Source organism: Lepisosteus platostomus, chromosome 5, assembly GCF_059453375.1.
Source record: "Lepisosteus platostomus isolate fLepPlt1 chromosome 5, fLepPlt1.hap1, whole genome shotgun sequence".
Classification (NCBI taxonomy): Eukaryota; Metazoa; Chordata; class Actinopteri; order Semionotiformes; family Lepisosteidae; genus Lepisosteus; species Lepisosteus platostomus.
In genome coordinates, this window is record NC_142615.1 from 50,875,978 (window position 1) to 50,902,116 (window position 26,139).

At 44.8% G+C, this 26,139-nt stretch overlaps 5 non-coding genes and 2 pseudogenes across 5 annotated transcripts; 3 read left to right on the plus strand and 4 right to left on the minus strand.

The window, feature by feature from the left end:
• The window catches only part of LOC148668876 (5S ribosomal RNA), a 119-nt pseudogene extending 94 nt beyond the window's left edge, over nt 1-25 (plus strand).
• Nucleotides 26-562: 537 nt separating this feature from the next.
• On the plus strand, nt 563-681 carry LOC148668877 (5S ribosomal RNA; annotated as a pseudogene).
• A 10,207-nt stretch (nt 682-10,888) lies between these two features.
• Nucleotides 10,889-10,961, minus strand: trnaa-cgc (transfer RNA alanine (anticodon CGC)). Its single transcript has one exon. It is a non-coding gene; the product is annotated as a tRNA-Ala (tRNA).
• A 3,212-nt stretch (nt 10,962-14,173) lies between these two features.
• trnal-uag (transfer RNA leucine (anticodon UAG)) lies at nt 14,174-14,255 on the minus strand. The gene has a single exon. It is a non-coding gene; the product is annotated as a tRNA-Leu (tRNA).
• A 3,495-nt stretch (nt 14,256-17,750) lies between these two features.
• trnay-gua (transfer RNA tyrosine (anticodon GUA)) lies at nt 17,751-17,838 on the minus strand. Its single transcript is given in 2 exon segments — nt 17,751-17,786; nt 17,802-17,838. It is a non-coding gene; the product is annotated as a tRNA-Tyr (tRNA).
• Nucleotides 17,839-19,214: 1,376 nt separating this feature from the next.
• On the plus strand, nt 19,215-19,286 carry trnam-cau (transfer RNA methionine (anticodon CAU)). The gene has a single exon. It is a non-coding gene; the product is annotated as a tRNA-Met (tRNA).
• Nucleotides 19,287-23,423: 4,137 nt separating this feature from the next.
• trnar-ucu (transfer RNA arginine (anticodon UCU)) lies at nt 23,424-23,516 on the minus strand. The gene is made up of 2 exons: nt 23,480-23,516; nt 23,424-23,459 (listed from the first exon to the last, which is right to left on the minus strand). It is a non-coding gene; the product is annotated as a tRNA-Arg (tRNA).
• Nucleotides 23,517-26,139: the final 2,623 nt, after the last annotated feature.

The following is a 26,139-nucleotide window of genomic DNA, read 5'->3' on the forward strand; positions in this document are numbered from 1 at the left end:
CTGGGAATACCAGGTGCTGTAAGCTTTTAAGCGCAGGAGGCGCCCTATCCCCGCTCGCTCGCTCATTCCCCTTTTCACACGTGCAGTGCGGCTTGTCCGTCTGTTTATTTGTCAGCTTTGGCGAGACACGGGTGCTTGTGTATTAGCGTGAGCGTTTTTTATTCTGATCATGAACAGTTTTACAAGTCCGCAAAGGATCGAGGAAAGGTTTATCGACAGCTGAAAAGAGACACAGCGCTTCGGCTGTGGAGACTTGTTCGGCTGGCGTTCGGAGAGTCGCGTTTTTCAGAATTGAATTGAGATCGTTTTCCACAGAGCTCAGATGTCAAAGCACAGCAGCAGCTCTCCACAGCGATCCTCTATGGCGCCCTTTCTCCTGCAGCTCCGTCCTCATTGGAAGGAAGCAAGAGTGAAAGGCTGAAGTGAAATAGAGCGGGGACGAAGGCAGTGAAGAGAGAGAACGTGGGAAGAAGAGAAAAACGCAAGGGAAAAAAAGCAGCGTCGTAAAAGAAGTGACGGAGCTGTCCTCTCAATAAGAAGGGTGCCAGCGAGCCTTGTTCTCGCTTACGGCCACACCCCCTTGAGCACGCCTGATCTTCTCTGATCTCGGAAGCTAAACAGGGATGGGCCTGGTTAGTACTTGGATGGGAGACCGCCTGGGAATACCAGGTGCTGTAAGCTTTTAAGCGCAGGAGGCGCCCTATCCCCGCTCGCTCGCTCATTCCCCTGTTCACACGTGCAGTGCGGCTTGTCCGTCTGTTTATTTGTCAGCTTTGGCGAGACACGGGTGCTTGTGTATTAGCGTGAGCGTTTTTTATTCTGATCAGGAACAGTTTAACAAGTCCGCAAAGGATCGAGGAAAGGTTTATCGCCAGCTGAAAAGAGACACAGCGCTTCGGCTGTGGAGACTTTATTAATAAGGCCCCTCAGTAGTTGAGATCTCTGTTATACCCATCTAGAAACATGCAATCAGCATGTTATTGCTGAAGCAATAGTCACAACATTATTCCACACCTGGGTGAGATGCGGGTTATGATGACAGTCATGCTTTCTACACCTTATACTGAGCTCAGAAATGGAGCAAGCGGACATCTCACGAGCAGATCCCTCCGCGTATAAGAAAGGCAACTTGTCTCAGCAAAAATACAAAAAGGCAAAAACCCCACACTTGGAATGCAAACGTACCCTTAAAAGGAAACACGGTTTTAAAACGAACTTGATTTTCCCCTGGAGAAACCTTTTTATGGACACACATCGCATCTATTACACATGTAGAACTAAATATAAAGATAAAACTTAATATAAGAAGTCATGACATATCACACATGACGAAATCTGGTCCAGAATAAACAGTTAACACTGACCCACCTTTATTTACCCTGGTCACTCACTTCTATTAACTGTTTAACTGGGTAACAAATTAATATTTGTTTCAATTTGGGATCTACACCTGGGAGCCCTGAAATGTTGGCCAGAGGGGAGAAGCTGATATTCAGACGTGAGAATATATTAAAATAAAGGATCTGATGTTGTTTTTCACCTGTCTAATCAAAGGTTGTTCAAAAATTAACTGATTATAGGACACACGAGTTTATAATCATACTCATTCCACTTTTTAACCCCGTATATATGCACAATATGAAACGTATATACACTAAATCTCACGTGTGACTCCCATAATATACATTTCTTTACGAAAATTAGGAACACTTACTACAATTATCAACCCCCCATGACGAGGCAATATTTCATACCTTTGTTTCTTTGTGGGTTCAAAGTTCTGTCCTGTCGTTTCACACGTAATGTTTTGGTAGTTATCTCAATTTTCCTTTGCAATTATCTCCAAGATCATCATCAACTTTTTGTAAAACGCTATGCACAACTGATATTTAAAGAAAGTCCTGTACCAAAACGTCTTCGTAGGGAAAGACAACTTTCCTTACGTTAGTCGCTACACGGTTACTCAAAAAATCCATTCACCGCCTTTAAAAAAAAAGTTTCGTTTTTTATTGTGGTTCACTGACATTTCTGTCACAATTCTGAGGGACCCCAAATAAAATTCACTTGCCGGTATAAAGACGCCGGCGAGGATAAGACAGGTATCGAGCCACCTGCGTATCTAGCGGACGTTTAAAATAAAAAAAATGGCGTGTAATGTTGCGAAGGGCTACTGTTTTTTTTATAGTTTGTCGATTGTAAGGGACGTGGGCCGCGACAGAAATACTGGACGGGGTGGGAAAAGGTTTATTGATGGTTTATTGTACCGCAACGGTCACAATTGACCCACCAGCAAAGATGGCGCCGAGGCCACATCGGCTCCCTCCCGCCCTGCCTCGCACCGAAGCTCGAGCTGCGGAGCGCGACGCCAAACCGCCGGTCCACGGGCGCGGGCGCCGGACATAGCCGTCATAAACCCTTCCGAGGCGCAGGAATTATAGATCACTGTAGTTTCTTCTGGACCCGGGTTAGGGACAGTGTGCCCTCCGTGAGAGTCTTCTGAGGAAGCCAGTGTCTCATGGGTGTCCAGGCTTGGTACCATCTGTCCATCACAGGACACACAGACACACACACTCACACACCCTGGACAGGACACCAGTCCATCACAGGACACACACACACTCACTCACACACCCTGGACAGGACACCAGTCCATCACAGGACATACACACACCCTGGACAGGACACCAGTCCATCACAGGACACACACACACTCACACACCCTGGACAGGACACCAGTCACTCACAGGACACACACACACACACACTCACACACCCTGAACAGGACACCAGTCCCTCACAGGACACACACACACAACCTGGATAGGACACCAGTCCCTCACAGGACACTCAGACACACACACTCACACACCCTGGACAGGAACCAGTCCATCACATGACAAACACACATTCACTCACACACCCTGGACAGGACAGCACTCCATCATAGGACACACACACACCAGGGCCAGTTTTCCCAGAAGCCAATTAGCCCAAAAGCCTGTCTTTGGACCTGAAGAACACAGGGAGAACATGCAGACTCCACATAGACAGTTCCCCCCCCCCCCCTGGGTCCAGACCCGAACCCGGAGCCCCCCCGCGCTGAACCCCTCCGTACAGACGGCCGCACACAGCTCTGTTGTTCCCGATTCCCGAGGTGATCTGTTAAAAGAAGCCGGTGTGTTGCCTCCAGGTGACATTTCCTACTGGAGTCAGGACAGGAGGCTCTTCTGTACACAGAAGGGGGTGGGGGTGGGGAACAAGCCGCCCAGCCCTGTGGTTGAAGCCGATACCCCGGCTTCTCTCCAGACACAGCTGGGTGAGCTCCTCCAGTCAGTACAGGGGGCTCTACTGTACACAGAGGGTGGCGGGGGTGTGGAACAACTCCTTTGTTCGGGGCCTTGGGGCATTCTTGTTGTGAAAGGCGCTATATAAAAAAAACTGAATTGAAATTGAATCTTACAGGTTTGGGTTTTTCAGAGATCTTGTCAGAGATCTTGTCTGACGTGCCCGTTTCAAAAACGTAACGACACTCCTCACGTCCGAGCGCCGCCGGTCTGTGACGTAACGTATCCTTACACAACCATAACGGTTTCATCATGGACAGCACGAAAGCCCGAAAAGTGGTTGACGTTTTAATTTGGCAACGCCACGATGGATCCCAGTTTTTTTTTTTATTTTGGAGGCCAAAAAGGACAAAAAAGGAAACGTCCGGAGTGGATCGATGGTCATCTCTGCGGTTGTTCTGATGTTCTGAAAAAACAAAACAAAAAAAAAAACGGCTCGCTTGCCCGGTCGTGTAGTGTTTCCACACCCCACGCAAATCAACTTCTCTTCGCCCCCGGGGGCTCGTCGCCCGCCGCACCCCTCTCACGTGATAGGGGCTTCCCCCGGCTGTGACGCACTTACCCTACCCCCTTCCGCCAACGTCATACCGAAGGTCGCGCTTCGGGCCGCGGCGATGTTGACGGACTGTCTTGTAGCGTGAGAAGGGTTTAAATTTCGACTTAAGGAGTTGGCCATCGTTATATTTCGCGAGGTATCATACGGGGGGAAAAAGAACATTTATATTTATCAACCTACTAGTAATACTGGGTGGATGTCACGTTCCCCAAAGTTCAGTGCCTCTCTCTAATAAAGTAGAAACGTGACATTGAACTCCGTTCGAAACGGGAGAAATCACCAGGACACGATACAACTGACGTCCGGAAAAGAAAAAAAGAACTCCTATTCCCATTTGTAATGACCCCGTAGTGTTTTTTCCGGTGTGCGCTCATCTTTCGGAGACCCGTTTCTCTCTGGTGTTTTGCTGTTGGAATAAATGCCAAGGTGACCCTTCTGTGTGGAGTCTGCGTGTTCTCTCCAGCGGGTCGTTTCCTACACCGCAGGGGCTGATCGAACCGGGGTCTCCCAATCGTCACAGAAGTGTGTGTCGTTTTGGGTGGTGGTGGGGGGGTGCATCGGGGATACTGCGCCCCGAGGGGATAACCTCTCACCTTACTCCGGATGAAGGGAGAAGACCTGTACCTTCACGAGTCCGGGTTGTGAAAACTTCTTCTGGCAGTTCAAAACGTTTCGAAGAGACTACAGCGCTACCCTGTTTTCCATTTCTATCGTGTATTATTATACAGTCATAAGTATCTGTACTGATCACAGAGTCCCCCTCTCACTGCCAGGACTGAAGCCCAGTGCAGCACGAATAATAATAATAATTAATAAGTCTGGACTCTCCACTCAGAGCTCTTCCCAGGTCAGGGGGATCCCCTCCAGCCCCCCCAGTGTGCAGCCCCCACCTGGATGATGCTCCAGTCCGCTCAGCACACAGCAGCTCTCAGTGGGGAGGAGAGCAGAGGGATGGAGCCAGTTCAGAGAGGGGGGGTGATAAGGAGGCCATGATGGGTCAAGACCAGGGGGGGAATCAGGCCGGGACACTGGGGTAACACCCCTACTCCTCTCCAGAAACACCCCGGGATTGTTAATGAGCACAGAGAGTCAGGACCTCGGTTTGACGTCTTATCCGAAGGACGGCGCCTGTTTACAGTCCAGTGTCCCCCGTCACTATACTGGGGCATCAGGACCCACACAGACCGCAGGGTGAAAGCGCCCCCTGCTGGCCCCACTCACACCTCTCCCAGCAGCAACCTCAGTTTTTCCCAGGAGTCTCCCCTCCAGGTACTGACCAGGCTTCTACCTGCTGGGCTCCAGTGGGGAGGGGGCTGCCAGCTGGGAGCTGCAGGGTGAGATGGCTGCTGGGCAAACGATGGCTAAAGAGCTTCCTAGGACACCCTGGAGTTTGTGGTCAACTTCCTTCTCTTCAGACGGAGGTGGCTTGAAATCTGTCTCGTTTCAAGGAGTATTGGACACGATGCCCCCCCTGCTTTAGCCCCGCTAACTGGTGGCACGCCGACAACGAGGGCTCTCGGCCTCAATCCATCAACCACAAACTCTCCGGGATGAAAGAGAAAGACAGACTCTGTTCATTCGTTTCGGGGGGGGAGGGAAAAAACCAAAAGCTTTTTTTAAAAAACATTTTAATGATGCTTAACAAAAGAACAAAAATTACAATACAGATTAATGTCAAGGGACACCCCCCCATCTTACGATCATCACAGGACCTTAAAATAATACTTAATAATACAAGGTCATGCAGACGATCTGAGGACTCAGGTGGAGATAATGTGAAAGTTTTCCACAGTCCAGTCTGGGGTCCCTCAGCTTCAGTCCAGACTGGGATCTGGGGTCCCTCAGCTCCGGTCCAGTCCAGTCTGGGGCCCCTCAGCTCTGGTCCAGTCCAGTATGGGGCCCCTCAGCTCCAGTGCAGTCCAGTCCAGTCTGGTGTCCCTCAGCTCCAGTGCAGCCCAGTCTGGGGTCCCTCAGCTTCAGTCCAGCCCAGTCTGGGGTCCCTCAGCTTCGGTCCAGCACAGACTGGGGTCCCTCAGCTTCGGCCCAGCACAGACTGGGGTCCCTCAGCTTCAGTCCAGACTGGGGTCCCTCAGCTCCAGTGCAGTCCAGACTGGGGTCCCTCAGCTTCGGTCCAGCACAGACTGGGGTCTCTCAGCTTCGGTCCAGACTGGGGTCCCTCAGCTTCAGTCCAGCACAGTCTGGGGTCCCTTAGCTTTGGTCCAGTCCAGTCTGGGGTCCCTCAGCTTCGGTCCAGCACAGCCTGGGGCCCCTCAGCTCCAGTCCAGTCCAGTCTGGGGCCCCTCAGCTTTGGTCCAGCACAGTCTGGAGTCCCTCAGCTTCGGTCCAGCACAGACTGGGGTCCCTCAGCTTTGGCCCAGCACAGACTGGGGTCCCTCAGCTTCGGTCCAGCACAGACTGGGGTCCCTCAGCTTCGGTCCAGCACAGTCTGGGGTCCCTCAGCTCCAGTCCAGTCCAGTCTGGTGTCTCTCAGCTCCGGTCCAGTGCAGTCTGGGGTCCCTCAGCTTCGGTCCAGCACAGTCTGGGGTCCCTTGGCTCCAGTCCAGTCCAGTCTGGTGTCCCTCAGCTCCAGTCCAGTCCAGTCCAGTCCAGTCCTTGGTGGGGAAGGCGACTCCGATCTTAGCTGGCACAGAACCAGGAAAGGAACCTGGAAAGAATATTGTTATTGCAGGTGTGAGGGACACAGACACGGACATCACCATGACATCAAACAGCAAGAGGAGACTCCTCCTTGAATCACAGACACGACCGGGCGGCGTCCCCCTGTCTGCTCACCTGCACCTCCTCTTCTTCTTCTTGTCCTTCCCGGCAGCCTGCTCCTCCTCTCCCTCGCTCTTCCTCTCCTGACACACGGTCTCCGCCGCCTCCATCGGCTCGTCCTTATCATCTGTCTCCACCGACATGCAGCTCAGGGACTTTAAAAAGACGCACCAACACTTCTGAAGCAGAGACAGGAGAGTCACGTTAAGAGTCGGACTGGACACTCCAGGACATGAACACTGCACTGAGAGAGAGAGGGGTTCATACACACACACTGACTGGACACTCCAGTACATGAACACTGCACTGAGAGAGAGAGGGGTTCATACACACACACTGACTGGACACTGGACAGGAGTAAAGAGAGGATCAGAGCATTACCCACCTTCTTTTTCTTCTGTCTCACAGGAGGTGGTGATTGGACCTCCTCCAACTGGAGTCCGAGGAGGGAGAGAGGGGGCAGGAGAGGGACAGCACAGGGAGAGAAAGAGAGAGACAGGTGAGTCAAGTGTCCCAAGAGTACAGAGACTCTGCTGAGATCACACTCGCAGTGAGTGAGCCTGGGTGTAGCCCACTAATACTGACCCACTGTACACCATAGGACAGAGAAGAGGAGGAGGAGAGAGACACACTGCCTGGACACCACAGGACAGAGAGGAGGAGGAGAGAGACACACTGACTGGACACCACAGCACGGAGAGGAGGAGGAGAGAGACACTGACAGACAGGGCTGACAAGACAGACAAGATGGCGAAACTCCACCACAGACAGGACAGGAGGCAGGGTGGGACCAGCACTGACCTTCTTCCTCTCTCCTGCCGGAGGAGCTGTCTCCACCTCCTCTTCCTCCTGCAAGTCAAGAGACAGGCTGAGAGAGAGACGGGCTGGTGGGACATCGGCGAACAGAGCTGAAGGCAGAGAGCCGGGGAGACAGGCCCAGCTGGGACAACGCAGGACAGACAGAGAGACAGACAGAAAGAAAGGAGAGAGAGACACAAAGATGAAGGCACAGAAAGACAGCAGGCAAAGAGAAAGATTGAGATTGAGGGACAAACAAACCGAGAGAGAGAGCGGAAGGAGAGAGAGAGAGGAAGGAGAGAGAAGGACAGACAGACTGACAGACGGGGCTGAAAGAGAGAGAGACAGAGAGGGAGGGACAGACAGACAGCAGGACGAGAGAGAGACAGAGATCGAGGGACAATAATTTGGTTTCGAAATTTATTCTGAAAATATACAATCATTCACTCCTGAAAAATATTGAGTTCAAATTATACATTATGTACAATATTGTAATCAACATATGGCTAATCATCAAAAAAAAAAAAAAAACTGTACTGGGGGACACAGCTGGCTGTGCTGTTCTGGACAGAACACACTGAGGTCCAGTTTCCACCTCCTGCAGGATCAAACAGCACCTCCACTGGCTCTCCAGTGAACAGAGGGACAGACAGAGAGGCTTCAGGCTGCAGGGTGACATTGTCTCTGTGAGCTGAAAGACAATCAGGACAGAGGATGATATAAGAACACACTCTGTCAAGAATATAGAGCCCTCTAGTGATCCTACTGTAGACCTGCTCACCACCCACAGTGACGATCACAGTGCTGATACTGCTTCCATTAAGGTCCCTCACTGTGTAGTTGCCCTGATCAGCTGGAGTGAGGGAGCGGAGTGTCAGAGAGCTGTTCTGCACTGACACTCTCTGTTCGTACCTGGGGCCAGGGAGCCCTGCGCTGCTCAGTAAGACTATACGATTCTGGACAGATCGTGCAGGATCAAACAGCACCTCCACTGGACCAGCAGTGTGGAGGGGGGAGACAGAGAGGCACCAGGCTGCAGGCTGTGGACTTCTGAGTGAGCTGAAAAGGGACAGGTAGAAACATGTTGAATATTTAGTTTTACAACAATACCTTGAGTTTGGACTGCGATCAGCTTCATTTTGTATTTCAGCTGTGAAAATGCAATTTCAAAAATGCGCGCCACAGTCATGTTAGGTTCAAGTTACAGTTGCATCACAACTCAATACATTTGCAATTCACTTCTGAGATAATTGTTCCTGGTGTTTGCGTTGTGTATGCCTTGCAATGGAGGGGTGAGAAATAATGGACTTATTACATTATAATGAATAATAATTGCTTACACTTATATAGTGCTTTTCTGGACACTCCACTCAAAGCGCTTTGCAGGACATGGGGACTCCCCTCCACCACCACCAATGTGCAGCATCCACCTGGATGATGGGACGGCAGCCATAGTGCACCAGAACGCTCCCCACACACCAGCTATGAGTGGGGAGGAGAGCAGAGTAATGAAGCCAATTCATAAATGGGGGTTATTAGGAGGCCATGATTGGTAAGGGTCAATGGGAAATTTGGCCAGGACACTGGGGTAAAACCCCTACTCTTTTCGAGAAACACCCCGGGATTTTTAATGACCACAGAGAGTCAGGACCTCGGTTTTACGTCTCATCTGAAGGATGGCACCTGTTTACAGTTTTTCCAGTGTCCCCGTCACTATACTGGGGCATTAGGACCCACATGGACCACAGGGTGAGAGTTCCCCCTGCTGGCCCCACTAACCCCTCTTCCAGCAGCAACCTTAGTTATTATTGTGAAGAATGAAAGAATATTAGGAACATGAAAAGGTTGAATGCTTTAAATGCATTTTTTTACTGAAACATCCGCTACAGAGATGCGCACACACGTCATTACAAACGCACACCTGCACAGAGACGTCCTCAAGCGCCTTGTTCACAATTATGGGCTCCAATAGGAACAAAAAACGCCAGCCTGACAACTCGAGCATTCAAACCAAGAACCCAACACGTACTCACATTGGCAGCCTGTGCAGAAAAGCAGAAAGAACCACAAGCCTTCTCTACTGGGAGGAAAAACACACACTCCCTCTCTCACACTCCTGATTTCCTTAAATAGCTCATTCTTCATCTCTGGCTCCTACATACAGTATAGCAGCGCTCAGTCTGCTTTGAATAAGCCATAAATCTAAGATTTGTTTTATCTGTTCCTCTTGTCTAGGCCTAGAGCTGCTTTTCATAAAAGAGCTGTTTGCATAAATAGCTAGGGTTACAGCTGAAGACACCAGCTTCATCCCCCAGTGTGTTATACGTCGGGAGCAAGAGAAGAGGGCCAGGCCGTGCCTTTTCATAGATTTTTCTTCTGAAAAGTCAGTTTCTCAGAGGCAGATTTATCCCCTCATGCATTGTAGAGAGATAGACACGCCCGCGCGCGCACAGTTAGAGCTGCACCCTCACACAGAGTCAGACCCGCACAGACACGTCCTCTTGTTTAAACAAATACACAAACCTGACGGCACTCACAATGATCCAGACACACACACACACACACACACACACACACACACTCACACACACACACACACACACACGACATCAGTAGTCACTCTCGCACCCTGGACCCCAGCTCAGTCCTCACCTCCAGCTCCTGCAAACCGCTTCGAACAAACTGCATTAAGAAAATTAGGTTGCGTTCCGGTAGCAGGCCATCCTGGGCACCAGTGTGAGTTACACACTCATTTGTAAAAGCCCTTCCGCATCGTCGGGCATGCTTCACAGTGCTGGACCTGGGGTGTGGGTGCTGTCTGTGTGGAGTTTGCATGTTCTCTCCCTGGTCTGTGGGGGTTTCCTCCAGGTGCTCCAGTTTCCCACAGTCCAGGGACAGGCTGCCACTTTCACTGGGCAGTGAACCGTCACCGTGGCAGCATGGTGGGTCGGATCTGATTTCAGTCTTTATTTCCTTTTTTAGAGATCCTGTAACCAGGACCTGTTCACTGCCATGACGGACACAAGGAACAATAAAGCCGAAGTCTTGTTTCCCACAAGAAACAACAAAACCGAAGTATTGTTCGATGTGCCGGTACAAACTTTTAGGTTATATAGTCCTTCCTTGCTGCTTCAGACGTCATTCGGTGTTATGGTAAGGGGGGGGGTCGTGGTATTTGGCCAGTTAAGAGACCCTGGCCAAATGGTCAGTTTAAGATTATGCCCCCTCGCATCTGGAATCCTTATCAGTTAACCCCCTTTCCTGCCATAAACCCCTGTTGCTTAGAAGTCTAATTTTCAGGCAGAACTGACTTAAGTTAACCCTATTTACATCTTGTCTCTTACTTCAGCCCTCTTCCATTTGCTAGTTAAAAGTTGTACCACCCATTTGTATGCGACAAAAGAAGCCAGTCTGTTTCCGCCCGGTTTCGAACCGAGGACCTTTCGCATGCGAGGCAAACATGATAACCACTACACTACGGAAACAGTGGTAAGATGTGCCCAGCGGCCCAGTGCTGAGCTTCGCCAATGCGTTTCAGCTGCTTCCAGTGCCTTTATTGGAGTGCGCTGATGGACCGTGCTCTCTCTCCAGAGACCAGCACGCCTGTCATGGACGGAGCAGGAAAGGCAGTGCCACATTCTACAGCCCTCTCCACGCAATCGGGCTACTGAAGTGGAGAAAATCGCCTCTCCAGAAAGTGCAAATATCATAGAGGTAGAGGTAGGGAGAGAGGAGGAGTACAAATTCAAGCAGAGGCCTGAGTGGAGCACTGTCGTATGGCCCTGACATCAATCCCTCAACTCTCTGCATAAAGCAGTGTCTTATGGCCATAACATCCCACCCCCACCACTCTCAATGGAAAGCACTGTCGTATAACCATGACATCCCACCCCCACCACTCTCTGCATAAAGAAGTGTCGTATGGCCCTGACGCCCACCCCTCCACTCTCTGCGTTAAGCTGTGTTGTCAGGCCCTGACATCCCACCTCCGCCACTCTCTGCGTAAAGCAGTATCTTCAGGCCCTGACATCCCACCCCTGCCACTCTCTGTATAAAGCAGTGTCATATGGCCCTGACATCCCACCCCCACCACTCTCTGTGTAAAGAAGTGTCGTATGGCCCTGACACCACCCCTCCACTCTCTGCGTTAAGCTGTGTTTTCAGGCCCTGACATCCCACCTCCTCCACTCTCTGTGTAAAGCACTGTCGTATGGCCCTGACATCACACCCCCACCACTCTCTGCGTGAAGCACAGTCATATAGCCCTGACGACCACCCCTCCATTCTTTGCATAAAGCAGTGACGTCAAGCCCTGACATCCCACCTCCGCCACTCTCTACGTTAACCCCTGTTAACTCGCTTGCTGAATGATCTCTCAAGAAATCCCTGGTGAGATTCAACAGGTGTTTTCTTCAACAGCCACTAAAAGTCTGATGACCTTCTCTGGATTTCCTGAATATGATGTAAAATTAGTTCAAATCATTTGGTAGTTAACAGAACAAAATGCTTTGGAGGTACATTTAAAACAGCAGAGCAACACTGTAGCACTTCGTGTGTGACTGAGTTTAATTGTGTAAACCTGTCTCTCTATGAACACGAGCAAAGAGTTCTCACTCAACAGAAGATTGCGATGTGAGCACAATAATGTAAGACATCTGGTGATGCCAGGGATTGAACTCGGAACTTCATACATGAAAACCATGCACTCTACCACTGAACTACATCCCCTATGGCACAGATGGTGGAACTGACTTAAAGATGTGCATATGTTCACTGACCACAATCCACCCTTCATGAATAATTGAAATGAATAATTTATTTTTATATCCAGTCACATGGGCGACGGTGGTTGATTCTTCAATGGGGGAGAGCGTTTTTCTACCTCCTTACTCGACTGTCTTTCAATTATGTTTTCCTTGAAATCTTTTTGCATCTTTTAAGTGCTTGCGATTAAATTACGCATAGAAAAACAGCAGTACAGTTGATGTTCATGGACCGATGCACACAACTCCAGTGATAAAGCCCTGTCTGTAAATATTGTAGAAGAACGTTAAAGGGCGAAACAACGCTCCAACCACGGGAATGGTAACAAGAAGGATCGTGTTCTTATTTAATATGTGCTTTTGAATTGCCTTGTCAATACACACAGGCTTTAGAGATGGACAAATAATTTACAGTGGTGTTTGTAAACAAAGATGGAACATGTTTTTTTCTATACCAGGAAGAAAGGAGCAGACTCTTAAACTTTAAGAGACAGAAACAATACCTCATCACAGCTAACACTAATTAAAACAACATCACAACAGAAGAGTGAATCAAATTAGTTTTCATTGGTCGTCTGTGTCTTCATAACTTTGTAGGTGAGAGAGAGGATTGCGAAAATGTGCGGGTGCTTCTTAGAAGTGTGTTGGTAGTACAGGTGACTTCCAAATAATTGAGCCGGGTTTTAATCCCGGCCAGTGCATCCCCAAACCTTTTCAAGATAATCATTTATCCGGTAGCACATCTCCTGAAACTAACATTCGAGGTAGGAAGCGTGCTCTTAAACACCAAAACACTCAAAAAGGAAGAAGCAGATCTCTGTACACAAGACAGTAGTGCGATATTAGAATTTCTGAGTTCTTGATGGATTCAGGCTCCTTCTCAGAGGTCCTTGCTCGCCAAATAACTTTACATCTGAGGAAGAGCACCACGGAAAAAAAACCCAACTCAACAAGCGAGCGTGTTGGTTGCTCTTGCTCTTAATGCAAGGAGCTGTTTTTTTTCCTTGCAATAATCATTATTAACCAAAAACAGCAGCACAGGTAAGTCGCATTTGTGATTATGTCACTTCTCTGCTTCAGCAAGGTCAATAAAAGACTCTGAAAGTAGTAAAGCAAAACTGAACTCAAAATCATATTAGGAATTCTGAGCGATATCTCCATACAGGTAATCCAATAAGAACGTTGAAATATTTGAATATAATCTCTCTATATATTTCGCTGCTTTTTACCCGGAGTAAAACTATTGGATTGAAGGAATGCTAACCGCTGGGTTAAAATGTATAGTTGTTATTTGGAGAAATCTGTAAACTCGTGATCTTATATGTTTTAAAAGACAGCACAGGGAAAAACGACAGTGCTGATTATTTTCCAGAGACAGAGCACTGATGACCTCTCCGAGCTGATTGATAAAGCCCACCCAGTGGATACTCTAGCAGAACGTCAAAGAACATTCACCTTTGTATCCAAAGAAACGACAGGAACAACATCAGGAAGCACAATCAATTCCCCTTTTAAATCTTTCCTGTAAGGTATGCTAAGTGAATCCATGAAGTTAATCCTCTGATCTCTTTTGATCACGAACAAAGTATTTCTGATGGAGCGCTATGTTCAAAGATTTAATAAGCTTTACCCCTGCCAACGATTCGGCGTGAAGAATTAAAAGTTTCACAGACAAAAGCAGCTCACCACCACAGCCAATATTAAATGTACTTGCCGGTACACTATCATGTGCACTGCCTCAAAAGTGATCTCGGCAGACGTTGTTCCCTACATAAAGCTGAACGTGCCAAAGAGAATTTCTGTTGAGAAAACAAAATATTTTTTCTGCCTTGATGTTAAGCCTGTCTTTTAGAAAGTCTATCTCTAAACACCTCCCGCAGCCTAACAAAAAGCGCTTTTACTGATTGTATTGCAGGTCTTAAAACATTAATATTTGGCAGCAGTGGGATTCAAACCCACGCCCCCAGAGAGACTGGAGCCTAAATCCAGTACCTTAGACCACTCAGCCACGCTACCTTCTTCCATACCCATCTTCACATTGCTGGCTTGGACTAGGGGGGGCTTCAGCTCTTGTCGTCAGATCTAATGATATCATGACATGTGGAAGTGACTGCACCTTCATCTTCCGAGATGCTTTCAATAACACAAACGCTACTTTCACTGGCACAAACACAGCAATAATGAAGGTGGTGGGATTCATCCTTTGTGCTGTTTGTAGGGGTGCAACTCTACGGTGATCTGCTGACTTGAAGAGCAAAAATCAAAATCCTCTGCTATTACTGTTGCTTTTTTCATAGTTTCTTCAAATCCTTCATTTGAACGTAGATTTTGAAGGATATTGATGATAATACCACATAAATTGTGGTTTTCTTGTGATCGCCAATTTTATTCAAATAACAGCCTTTTTTACAGTTCCTTGCGTGTTTCACAAGGTATAATAGCCCCCTTCGCATCCTCAGCTAACATATTTTAAAATTACAATAGCTTATACAGCATGCATGTTTACATTTATATTAAAATTAAAGTAAATATACAAGAATACATACAGTGCTAACCCAATAATTCTTGTCAGGTTCTGCAACAAATCTGCGTTGTTATTTTAACATGTTTCAGCTGAGGGTGCAACAGGAGTATAAATGAATTTTCCCGCCAGCCATTCAAAGACCAAATTCCATGAGTGAACATTATTTTCTCAGATGTTGCCGGTATTGGACTTTGCCGGTGGTATTGAATTATGTCCACAACTGTTGTAGTAGTTCCTTCTTGAAATTCGACACGTGCAAAGCACTCGTAATATCATAGGTGTTAAAGTTCGCTGAGTCTATTCGAGTCATGGTGTGTATCCCTGCCTATCATTGGGAGACGGGTAACTTTTTTACACTCAGATTCCAATCTTCAATGCTTTGTGTGAGAGCTTACATAACTTTCATTTTCTCACATTTTCTGACGACTGTTCCAAAGGGGCACCCTGTCAATTCCGAATACTTTTAAAAAATCTGCCTGCATGTTTGATTATTGTCATTTCATTTCGAAAAAGTTCAATATTGATCATAACTAAAGAAAATAATGATCATGAACAAAAAAGGGATAAAGATGCAAGTCGATCTTGAATCAGAGCTGGGTGAAACGGGCTTCTGTTCTGATATGGTTGTATGAGAAACAGGAGAAATCGCCAATCTCCTATAGAACATGAGTTGAATCAGGAGTGAGACATTTAGTATACTCGTGCATATGTCAACGCCTGACCTACATCGTAAAACTAACATTAAGTTGTCAGAGACATTCATTTATATACAAACAAGAGACAGACCAAGTAATAATTCTACATTAGTTCAGGTGGGTAAACCTGAACTAACTAACTAATAAACCTTTTAATAATTCTACATTAATGTGTCCTACATTGATCAGACTAATTGACATGGTCTGATTCAGAGCCTGTGCAGTTCGTGCTAATTACAACAAGGACAGTTCTGATCCCTCATCACCGAACTGAACACAAGTTCAGCTGTTCTCCAGTTTTGTTACGCATGGTTTTTCATTGCAATTGAGTTCAGAGCTGGAGCTGATCTCCAGACAGTACAGTGTTTTGGGTAAGTTGTCGAAATTCGCATGAGGCTGCAGACAACTTACCCAAAGTGTTTTCTATAGCTTTCAGGTGGAGTTCATTTATATAAAACAACGTAAGTGGTATAAACGCAACAAGCCAGACGGCAGTCCAACTTATAATTTTCTGACGCGAGGCCTGACGCGTTATTCATTATGCCACTGACCCTGCTATTGTAGTGCTAAAAAACACGTTTTCTACATTTATGTCTGTTCACTCTAAAAACTCTAAAAAGGACAAAGGGTTTGTGTGTCCCGCTAAAATTCCGCTTCATTTCGAATGCAAATAAAAACCGTTTTGTTCCAAGAAATCATAGATTTGTCACATCCTTCATACTATACTTCTCTCTTGTATTAGTAAAGCATTTTGATTTAAACTGAACAATATATGAAAGGTTTCATCTATACACTTACACATAATAAGTATACGAATAAATACTCGGAAGAAGCCGCAGCTCAGGTATTAGAGAGATTTAAAATCGGATCGGAGGATTTAGAGTCCAGACTGCAAACCAACAGCTTACACAGGTCTTTTATAGAACCCTTTTGATTTCCTCTACTTTGTCCCTGTGATGTCATTGTCCTGCTCGCAGCCGAGCCCGACACACGTCTGGTTTCTGTCGCTTGACGCACACCCTGCGGTCCATGCGGGTCCTAATACCCCAGTACAATGAAGGGGACACTAAACTGTAAACAGGTGCCGTCCTTCGGCTGAGACGTAAAACCGAGGTCCTGACTCTCTGTGATCATTCAGGAGAATGGTGGTGGTGGAGGGGAGTCCCCATTACCTGTAAAGCGCATTGAGTGGAGTATCCAGAACAGCGCTATATAAGTGTGCGTAATAATAATAATAATTATTATTATTATAATTTTAATGTAAAATGCAATAAAAAATAAAAAAAATCAAACTTTTATTCAAAATAGATTAATGTAAAAACTGATAAAGCTAATGCTTTTTTCAGGGCTATAGCTGTAGCTGCGAGAAGGTTAAAAGCGCACAAGTGATCTGTCTTTCGTCAAAGTAATTGCCGGAGCAGTAAGACGCAGAGCACCATCCAGCAGCTGTAGACGATGTTCGGGGAAGAGCTAATTCTGTTTTTAGCACAGGGAGTGAGAATGAGCTCAGTCCGGCTCCGAGCAGAATCCATCCTGGTTTGGTTACAGTGCGCCTGAGGATCTTTGGATCGCAACGTAAAAAAAACAATTGCTCACATCGTGTGACTTCCACGACAGGAAGGAAAGATATCACTTAAAAAAATCAGAACTGAAGATTTGGATCCTGGGCCTCAATTTGATCAAATTATTAAAATAATAATTATTAAAATATCAAATTGTGTTTCTGCAACATTTCGTGCACAGTACGCCATTTTTATCTAAAAATAAAACAACAGTCACAACGAGAGCTTATACGCAGTCTGGGGTATATTCCCCTTTTATATTTTTGCCACTTTATATCGAACCTGTTATACTCCCAGAAGTGCACAGTAGCTTGTACAAATGTACAATTCACCACTGGTATAAACAGATGTGTGCCGTGTTTGCCTTTGTAAGCATTTGTTTAAAAAATAAGTTCACAATACGATAAAAACACAGAAAGCACAAACTTCATAATACAACGATACAAAATCAATACCAAATCATTATGCCAATTAAGTACCTATCCTTTGAAAACAGAGAACACCTTTATATCTACAAAAAACTTGACATTTGTATGTATTTTTGAATTACAAAGCAGACAGAGTAGTCCCTTAATTCAAAGATCGGATCTTGGCCAAAACAAGACAATCAGACGTGGGCTGAATTCGGAACAGGAACCTCTACTTCGTCGTTTATTGAACTTTTGATAAATGTCTGAATGAAACAGATTCGCTTTTTAAACTCTTTGATTAAAGTACACAAAAAGCACCTTCCTTCGAGCCGGAATCGAACCAGCGACCTAAGGATTCCTTACTAACTCCACTACAGTCCTCCGCTCTACCAACTGAGCTATCGAAGGGATGTCAAGCAATGCTCCCTAGCACATACTGCCCAATGTAGTGAAATGTTCCGGGTGATTTAAATCCCACTTCGACATCAAGTTTCCAACTCGTTTCCTTAGTCTTGTTTACCTTGAATTTAAGCCACGAACCAGGATTCTACTGTATAAACTTCCAGGGATATTACAAAATGTTTGATGGGGCATCAATCATTCCAGGCGGAAATTGACTCCTTTTTTTTCTCGAGGGATCATATTAAACATTTCATTAGTATCGAGAGGAGGATCACCATGAGACACAAAACAAATAGTTTCTTTCTGTCTTTATTAGAAAGTAGCGTTTGTGCTACATTAATAATATTTTCGTGGAAATAAAGAAGTTTCGAAATGTGGTTTTGAGTTAAATATTAGCGTGTTCATGTAATTAGTTTGTGTTTGTCATTACTATATATATATATTGCCATGTTACTAGAATTTGTAACTGAAGTTTACTAGTTGTGTTTTTTATGATGGTTAGACATTTGTTGATTACAATATTGTATATAATGTATAATTTGAACTACATATTTTTCAGGTGTGAATAGTTGTATATTTTAAGAATACATTTCTAAAATAAATCATTGGCTTTATTTACTAGTTTCTACACCTATAAAAATCTTTCTTTGATGTATAATAGACCTTTAACTATATATGTATAGTAGTCTTCTAAATTTATCCGTATAATAGAACTACAACCATTTATGTATAATAAACATATAATCAATTTCATTCTAGACCAGTTACGGAGCACAGTTACACGTCTGGTATGCGTTCAATAGTCGTATATTCTACATCTTTTGCCCACTGGGATGTGCCGATTTTAACTTGGCAAACCAAGATACACATTTTCTAATGAAACCTTAATTAAAAGACAGTTTGTTTCTCGAAAGCGTGTTATGTAAAAAAAGAGAAAAACGAAAATATATGGATGGTAATCTTTCAAAGCTGAAGATTTTACTTTTGAAAAATTGACATTTTATGTACTGTATGCAGATGCATTCGCTGGTTTTAGAACTTTGCTGTACTTCCTGAATCATTTTCAGTATTATAAAGTGGGTGTAGATTTTTCTTTCAGGTTAGGACGCGAGTGTGTACATGTGTTTGATTTTCGTTTCACTGATTCTCATTGAAGATTTGGGAATTAACGACGAAAGAATCGGTTGCCTCGGAAAGCAGAAGGTTTGGTTCTCAACGATATTGAAGATACGCCCATGTAGAGCAGCGGGTGATGATTTGTGCTATAAAAGACCAAGTGCTCAAAGTGACGTCTGCGTTTACCGTTTAGACTTTTCATCTCGGGCGCACTTTTAGAAAGCAAAGATAGAGCAGTTGTGTTGAATCACATTATAACAGCTGTCAGCAGAGTGGCGCAGCGGAAGCGTGCTGGGCCCATAACCCAGAGGTCGATGGATCGAAACCATCCTCTGCTATGTACACTTTACGCACGATTGATAAGCATACCATCAGTTTAATGAAGTGCATTAAAACTGTTTTTTTCTCTCGTGTGTATGAAAGCTTCACACTTAAGGTACTCTTTCATCTTTACCAATAGCAGATGCCCAAATGTATCTTTGGTTGTTCTGCGATCCTTCATAGTTTCCTCAATTCCTTCAAATGAACATCCATATCAAAGCAATTATGTATATATATATTACAATTAAGGTACATATTAAAAATATCAACGCACATTTGTATAATGCTCATTTAATAATGATTGTCAAGGATTGTCAAGTTCTCCAACAAATCTGTGTTCTAATTTTAAAATATCTTTGCTAAGGATACAACGGGTGTATAAATGAATTCTCCCAACAGCCAGTTAAAGAAAAATTCCACACGTGAAGATGGTTTTCTTGGACATTGACTTATGTACTTATTTGTTTACTTGTTGTAGTTGCACACGAGTAAAACACAAAGATTTCCTGCCACATTCAAGAGGGTTTGCGAAGAAATCCCTTCAATTTTTAGCGGAGATTTTGTTTACATCATCACAATCTGAAGCACGTCCCTGAGTACGTTTGACCCACCAGCCCTTTGTTTAACAGCTGCACAGGGACACATTCCCGTTGCTTTTCACAACTCACATGTTTGTAGTTAAAGAAAATAAAATACTGTCATTTTCCTGCCAGCTGGCAGTATTTCTTCTGCACTGACCAAGAGTAACCAAGAAGTTAATTTCATCTTTCGCAGGCTGTAATCTACAGAAAAGGAAGTGAATACTTGTATTAAGCTAAATCAAGCCGACGGAGTTGCACTGCTGTTGTTTTTCTCCACTTTTCGTTAAAAGGAGAAAAAATCACTGGCATTTTTTGGAAGCATTTCTTCTGTCCTGAGAAGCAAGATTTGTATTTTATCTTTCAGAAGTTGAATGAATTTCTTGAAGTTCAGAAACAACTTGTTCCAGAAAAGAAATTAACACTTGCTTCAAAGTAAATCAAGACGTCGGTGTCTCTTTCTGTGTGTGCTCTTATCTGTCCATCTCTCTATCCTCTTCTCTCTGGCAGTCTGTGTAGAGTATCTGAAGGGGATGTAACACCACTTGGAAAAGAAAAAAATTCTCAGGAAAATTCTCAGGCAGAATAAAAAATCATTATTCTCTTCTCAGTCAGATTCACAGCTCAGACTCACACTCAGACAGGATCTCAACTCCGTACTGCTCTCTATCCTCACAATCCAGAACCAGAAGATATTCAGACAATCAGTGCTGCTACATGAACAATATCAGACAGAACAGCCTGGACTCATGTCACATTTCCCCCTTTTATCTTTCCTCCCAGCCCTCTTAGAGACATAGAAGAGCTCCTGGTTCTCCTCTCTGTGAACTGGGCTCAGGGGTCACTGATCTGGCAGTTGTGGGCTCTGTTCCAGGTCGAAAGCAAGAAGGATCTATCAACGCTTTCCAGGACTTCCAAACCCTTCAGTATTACTTTCTTTACTGTATGTCAGCCTCCCAAAATGTTTATAAATGTTTTATGAGTGTGGAATTATCTTATTATTTATATACAGTATTTATGTAATAAACACCAGTAGTGACACTATGATCGGTATATTGATTATTTGTAGCCTATGGTCCGATGGTCGTGTCTACAATAGTGACCATTTGACCAGTCTGTAGCTCTGAGCAGTGGGACTCAGATCCCACAGAAGACCCGCCTGTGTGTGATTCCATACCAGCCCTGGGATTCAGCTACTCTCACAAATGTCTCACAGACCGTCTTATAAATTTACAATTAGATGAAGTCATGTAACAGTTTTACAGATAATTTAAATAATCAGACAGCAGTTTTGGCAGTGGATACATCTCCACATGGGAGAAAGGAACTGAAATATATGTGCTCAGTGTAAAGTAGGAAGAGGTGGTCAGACAAGCAAAACAACTTTGCAGATAATGTGAAGTGACATTGTTTTGTGTCAATCAGCTCACAGATTTCGCTTCATGTGCCTTAAGCTGTGCAATTTGTGTGGTTGTTGAATGAGATTGATTTCTTCACAAGCCCAGTCAATTGCCAGTGGAGAGCTTGCCGACACACACCTTCATGAAGACTCTCTTCATTGTCAAGTCGCCTCCTTTGCATACAATAGTAGCACCGACACTAAGAGAAAGGATGAGAAATAGCGTTTATCAAGCGATTGCAGTGTTTGTTTGACTGAGGATCCTTGTGTGCTGAACTGGCCTCTGGAGAAGTGTAGTGCAGTAAAACAGAAGGTTTGTGTCACTCAAGATTGTTACAGAACAGAACAATACAATTACAATACTTTTATGAGAGTAAATATTACTGGTGCATCACAGTTCTTATAATGGTGAAAACAGGAGCACCTTCTCTACATTTTTGACTGAAGTATTTAAATGGAAAGAAATACTATCACTATGCAATTCATAAATGCAATTGACCTCCTCTAAATGTTCTAGTTTGATGAAACAATGTATGGAATTAGGTGACAATATCGGAATTCATTCAAATGCTCAGGATTAATTTTCAGCAACAAAAAAAGTGCTCGGAAATATTTTACAAGAATGAAACCTTACATTCACCTAAATAAACATTCACCATCTACATTAGCAGAGAACAGTAGGACAGAAGGTTAGTGTCACTGGACACTGCATCAGAGAGGCCGATCTCTTCTCCCTCATTATGCAGGCTTACCCACTCATGATGAACTGTCCTCCAGCGATACTCAGCTGCCATCATCGACTCAGACATGACGTTCATGTACATATTATACCTTAATATGGCACTGCGTTACAATAATTTGATCAAAACAACTGGTGAAAAAAAAGATAAAGACTTTGTCCAAAAAAGAAGCATTTATACCTTTCCTCTCCTACCAGCCATTACAAGTCACCTAGTTTTTAATTTAGAGCTAGATTAAAGCTCTAGTCTCTTTGGGGGTGTGAGTTGGAATCCCACTGCTGCCAAATATCTCCAACTATCTCAGTGTTAAGAAGCAAAAAACACACATTTGCTGCAGAAGTAACAGGAGAATTTGTGCCATTCAGCCTCATAGCGTGATGTCATTTTCTCAGGCTCATTTTTAGATGCTTGTGATCGAATCTATGATTCTTATGAGTGTGCCCTCCATAAAGGTAGCACAGATATAACGTGCCAAGTTTTCAGAGAATCGCATTAAATACAGGTCAGAAGAAGGCGACAAAGTGTCCGCTAGGCAGTTCAGCTATTTCAACGGTGTTCTCTGTTGTTTAGGTCCAGAATGACAGCCGTTACAACCAGGAAACACACAGTGTCAGGCATCAAAAAGACTTCCCAAAACCCTGATCCTCTCCTTGATCCGGTGATGGCATCCAGACATTTCCTGCAACAAAGCCAGGATACGGTCTTCAACAACACGAGTGAAAGGCTAATTCCCAGCCTTTGCAATCCTTTGCAAAGAAGGACCGCATGTGCTCAGTGTTAAATGCACTGTTCATTATTATTATTAATAATAATAATCTATACATTATATAGTGCCTTTAAAGGTGGCTTTTCAAAGTGCTTTACAGAATGAAACCAATAAAGTTAAAAAATACACAAGATAAGCAGGATGAGAATACACAGTTAGAGGAGACAATAGATGGTGGTATTAAATACAGTAGGAACAGAGGGGTAAAGAATAGTTCATTAAAGGCTCTTCTAAAGAAGAGGGTTTTGAGTCTGGATTTGAAGGAGTTTAGAGAAGGTGACTCTCTGATATCCTTGGGAATAAAGATCCAGAGCTTTGGTACAAAACAGGAGAAGGCCCTGTCACCCATAGAGTGTAGATGGACTGGGGGACAGATAGGAGACCAGAATTAGAAGAGCGAAGGTTGTGAGGTGGGGAGTAGGGCGATAACCCAGACAGGTACTGTGGTGTCAAGCCATGGAGAGCCTTATAGGTGAGCATGAGGATTTTGAAGTTGACAGGAAGCCAGTGCAAGGAGTCCAGGACAGGAGTAATGTGATCACAGTCCAGTGCTAATTTCTTTCTTGTGGCTGCTGGTTCATTTTCAACTGTGGACTCTTAAGAAGTCCTTTATTTGACTTGATCAACACTAATCCCTAGAGGATTTTGAAAGGTTGAATCAAAATGATACATGACTCTGGTGGGACTCGAACCCACAACCTTTGAATGACTTCATTCTATCAAAGCCTAGAAGTCCAATGCGCTCTCCATTGCGCCACAGAGCCAACCGATACATCGCTCTATAAAACAGCTACAGAAAGCTGTAACTCATGCTTCTCCCGTTGTCTTTAAATTAAGCTCCATAAATATTGACAATGAGTGGCCTGTTGTCTACGAATAGATACCGCTGGGATTCACACCCAGGGTCTCCTGGTTTTTAGTGAGGCGTCTTAACCAGCTAAGCCATGGTGCCAAACCTGCTAAGTGTTATCCACAACTTCAAACACCTGTGAGAAACGGGCAACTGCAGTGTTACGCCTGCTGGCTCAACAGATAATCCTTTTCGAAGTTTAAGGAGAGGATTTCTTTGTCAATTCAATTAAACATTTTAGAAATGCTGAACGATTGATGTGTTTCACGCGCAGAAATATTTTATCGTTACGTACTTTTTCTGTGCAGTAAGTTCTCCTTCAACTCCGCCCAACAACAGAGGTCGTTTTTAATACAGGAGTAAAGGCACACTGCACATCAGCAAAACATCCCGTACAGGTTTAGGGAGAGCGACATCAGTGATTGGAAGGTTGGAAGTTTCGGGTCACTTTTTTATTATAGATTCAAGCAGCCCTGAATACCTTTTCAAGAAACATTTCAGAATCCCAGTCACGTCCAGTATGATTGCTACACAGGTCTACAGTATACAATCAGAATACTGTTTGTGCATTATATAAAACACACCGCCCAAAGCATTTCTAAAACAGGAATTACATGTTTCTGAATGGCCCTCCTTTATAAATAAAATAAAAGGTCTGAAGCCTGCTCCAAAGAAGCACTTTATTCAGAGCTGACAAAGATGTGATAGGAAACATCTCGGAAAATGAAGATGCAGTCATTTCCACGCGTCGCACAACAAGAGCTGAACCCACCCGACGTTCTCAAGAGAGTAAGGTGTGAGGAGTGTGGCTGGGTGGTCTAAGTGCTGGGTTTGTGCTCCATTTTCTTCGCTGGGTTAGGTTTGAATCTTGCCACTGCTAAGTGTTGGTGGGTTAAGACCTTCCTTCTATTGCGACGTCAATGGGTAAAAGCTTTGCTTGGCAGTCTGTCGAGAGACTGAACTAGGTGTTTCAAGATAGTCTTTGTCAGCTTAACATCAAGGCATAAAAAAGCCTCATTTTGTGTTCCCAACAGCAATGCTCTTTGGTCCCTTCAGCATTATGCAGGGAACAACATCTGCCGTGATCACTTTTGAGTCAGTGTGAATCGCAGTGTGCCGCAATTGTTTTTAAAATTGGTTCTGTAGTGTAAGAAAAACCGGCCGTTCAGGGACGCCAAATATGTAACTGTAGTGGCTCTCTGAAGGCACCAGTTCTGTAGGGTTTGGGCATTTACTGAGACAATTATTTATTGTAGCAGTAAATCACAAAGTTGATTCTTTTGATGGCTTTAGAGTCCAACCATGCGACATAACTCAAACAACGCACACACACAGGTGCTAATACACGAGGATACATTTATTAATACATAGAATATGCATGTAAACCTAACAGATCTTATCGAGAGGGTTATCAGAATACAAAAGATATATATTCAATCAGTTACAAAGTGTTACACATATCAAGAGGACATACGTTCAGTATATCATTCATTAAGACCGTTTCGTAAAGTGAACTTGGTTACAACTTCTACATTAGATACTCAAAACAAGTACATAACTCTTAGGAATTAAATTGATATCAACTGGTTTGGATAACAATGGAATTCTCGAGCTGTAATGCAGTGAAGTTGAATACTCATCCAATTTCTGGGGATTCAGATCTCCTGCGGGCACAAACAAACAGTTGCAGGCTGTTGCTGTCCAATCCGCGCTCTCTGGCTCGGTGCCAGGCTGTGCTGTGCGGCTTGTGACGGTGCACTGCTGATGCTCACTGTTGGCTTTAACTAGCAAAGTTTGTGCACAGGAGAAAAGATGACTGTGGGTCCCAGAAAGTCAGGAAGAGGACCGGTTCGTTCCTGATGAAGAGCTAGTTCTGAATAGTGATTCAGCTGTCCACAGTTCCGACCTGTTCACGAGGCCTGTTGCTGGTTACTCTCTGGCAACCTCCACTCTAGACTCTTAGAACAAAGGAAAGTTCTGGCACTCGGACACACTGGCCGTTCCGTGGTTGTCCGAGCTGAGTCTCAGGATGGTCAGGAGGCATGCTGCGAGAATGTCCTGCCCTTGGGAGCCTTCTGCTCCTGGGCCGTCCTGCCCTGGAATTCTCCTTTGAATTCCCTTTAGAACAGTCCACAGAATCCTCTCCAGAATCTTACTGAATCTCCCTGAATCTTACTGAATCTCTCAGGCTCTCTGTGTTGCCTGTTTTTACCTGGAGGAACTTCAGCTCGTTGATTGGCTGAAAGTTCCATGGGCATCAGAGTCCCACGTGGGTTACTCGGCCCTACCAGCCCCTGATTGGTTGATCAAGGTGAAATATGAGTCACTTACTCCTGACACTTAGGAATGCAGTCCAGATGTCCAACTGGCACTCCCTAGACAGATAGGCACCAATGGATGACCATTGATCATGATAGCCAGGCTTAGCTAAGTGCATCCCCCTTTGGGAGCTGTCCTTATCAGGAACCTTAAATCAGCCTGCATGAATAGTTTCTCTGTGGCTGCACCACAGAGATGAACAGAGAAATGGGGCCTCA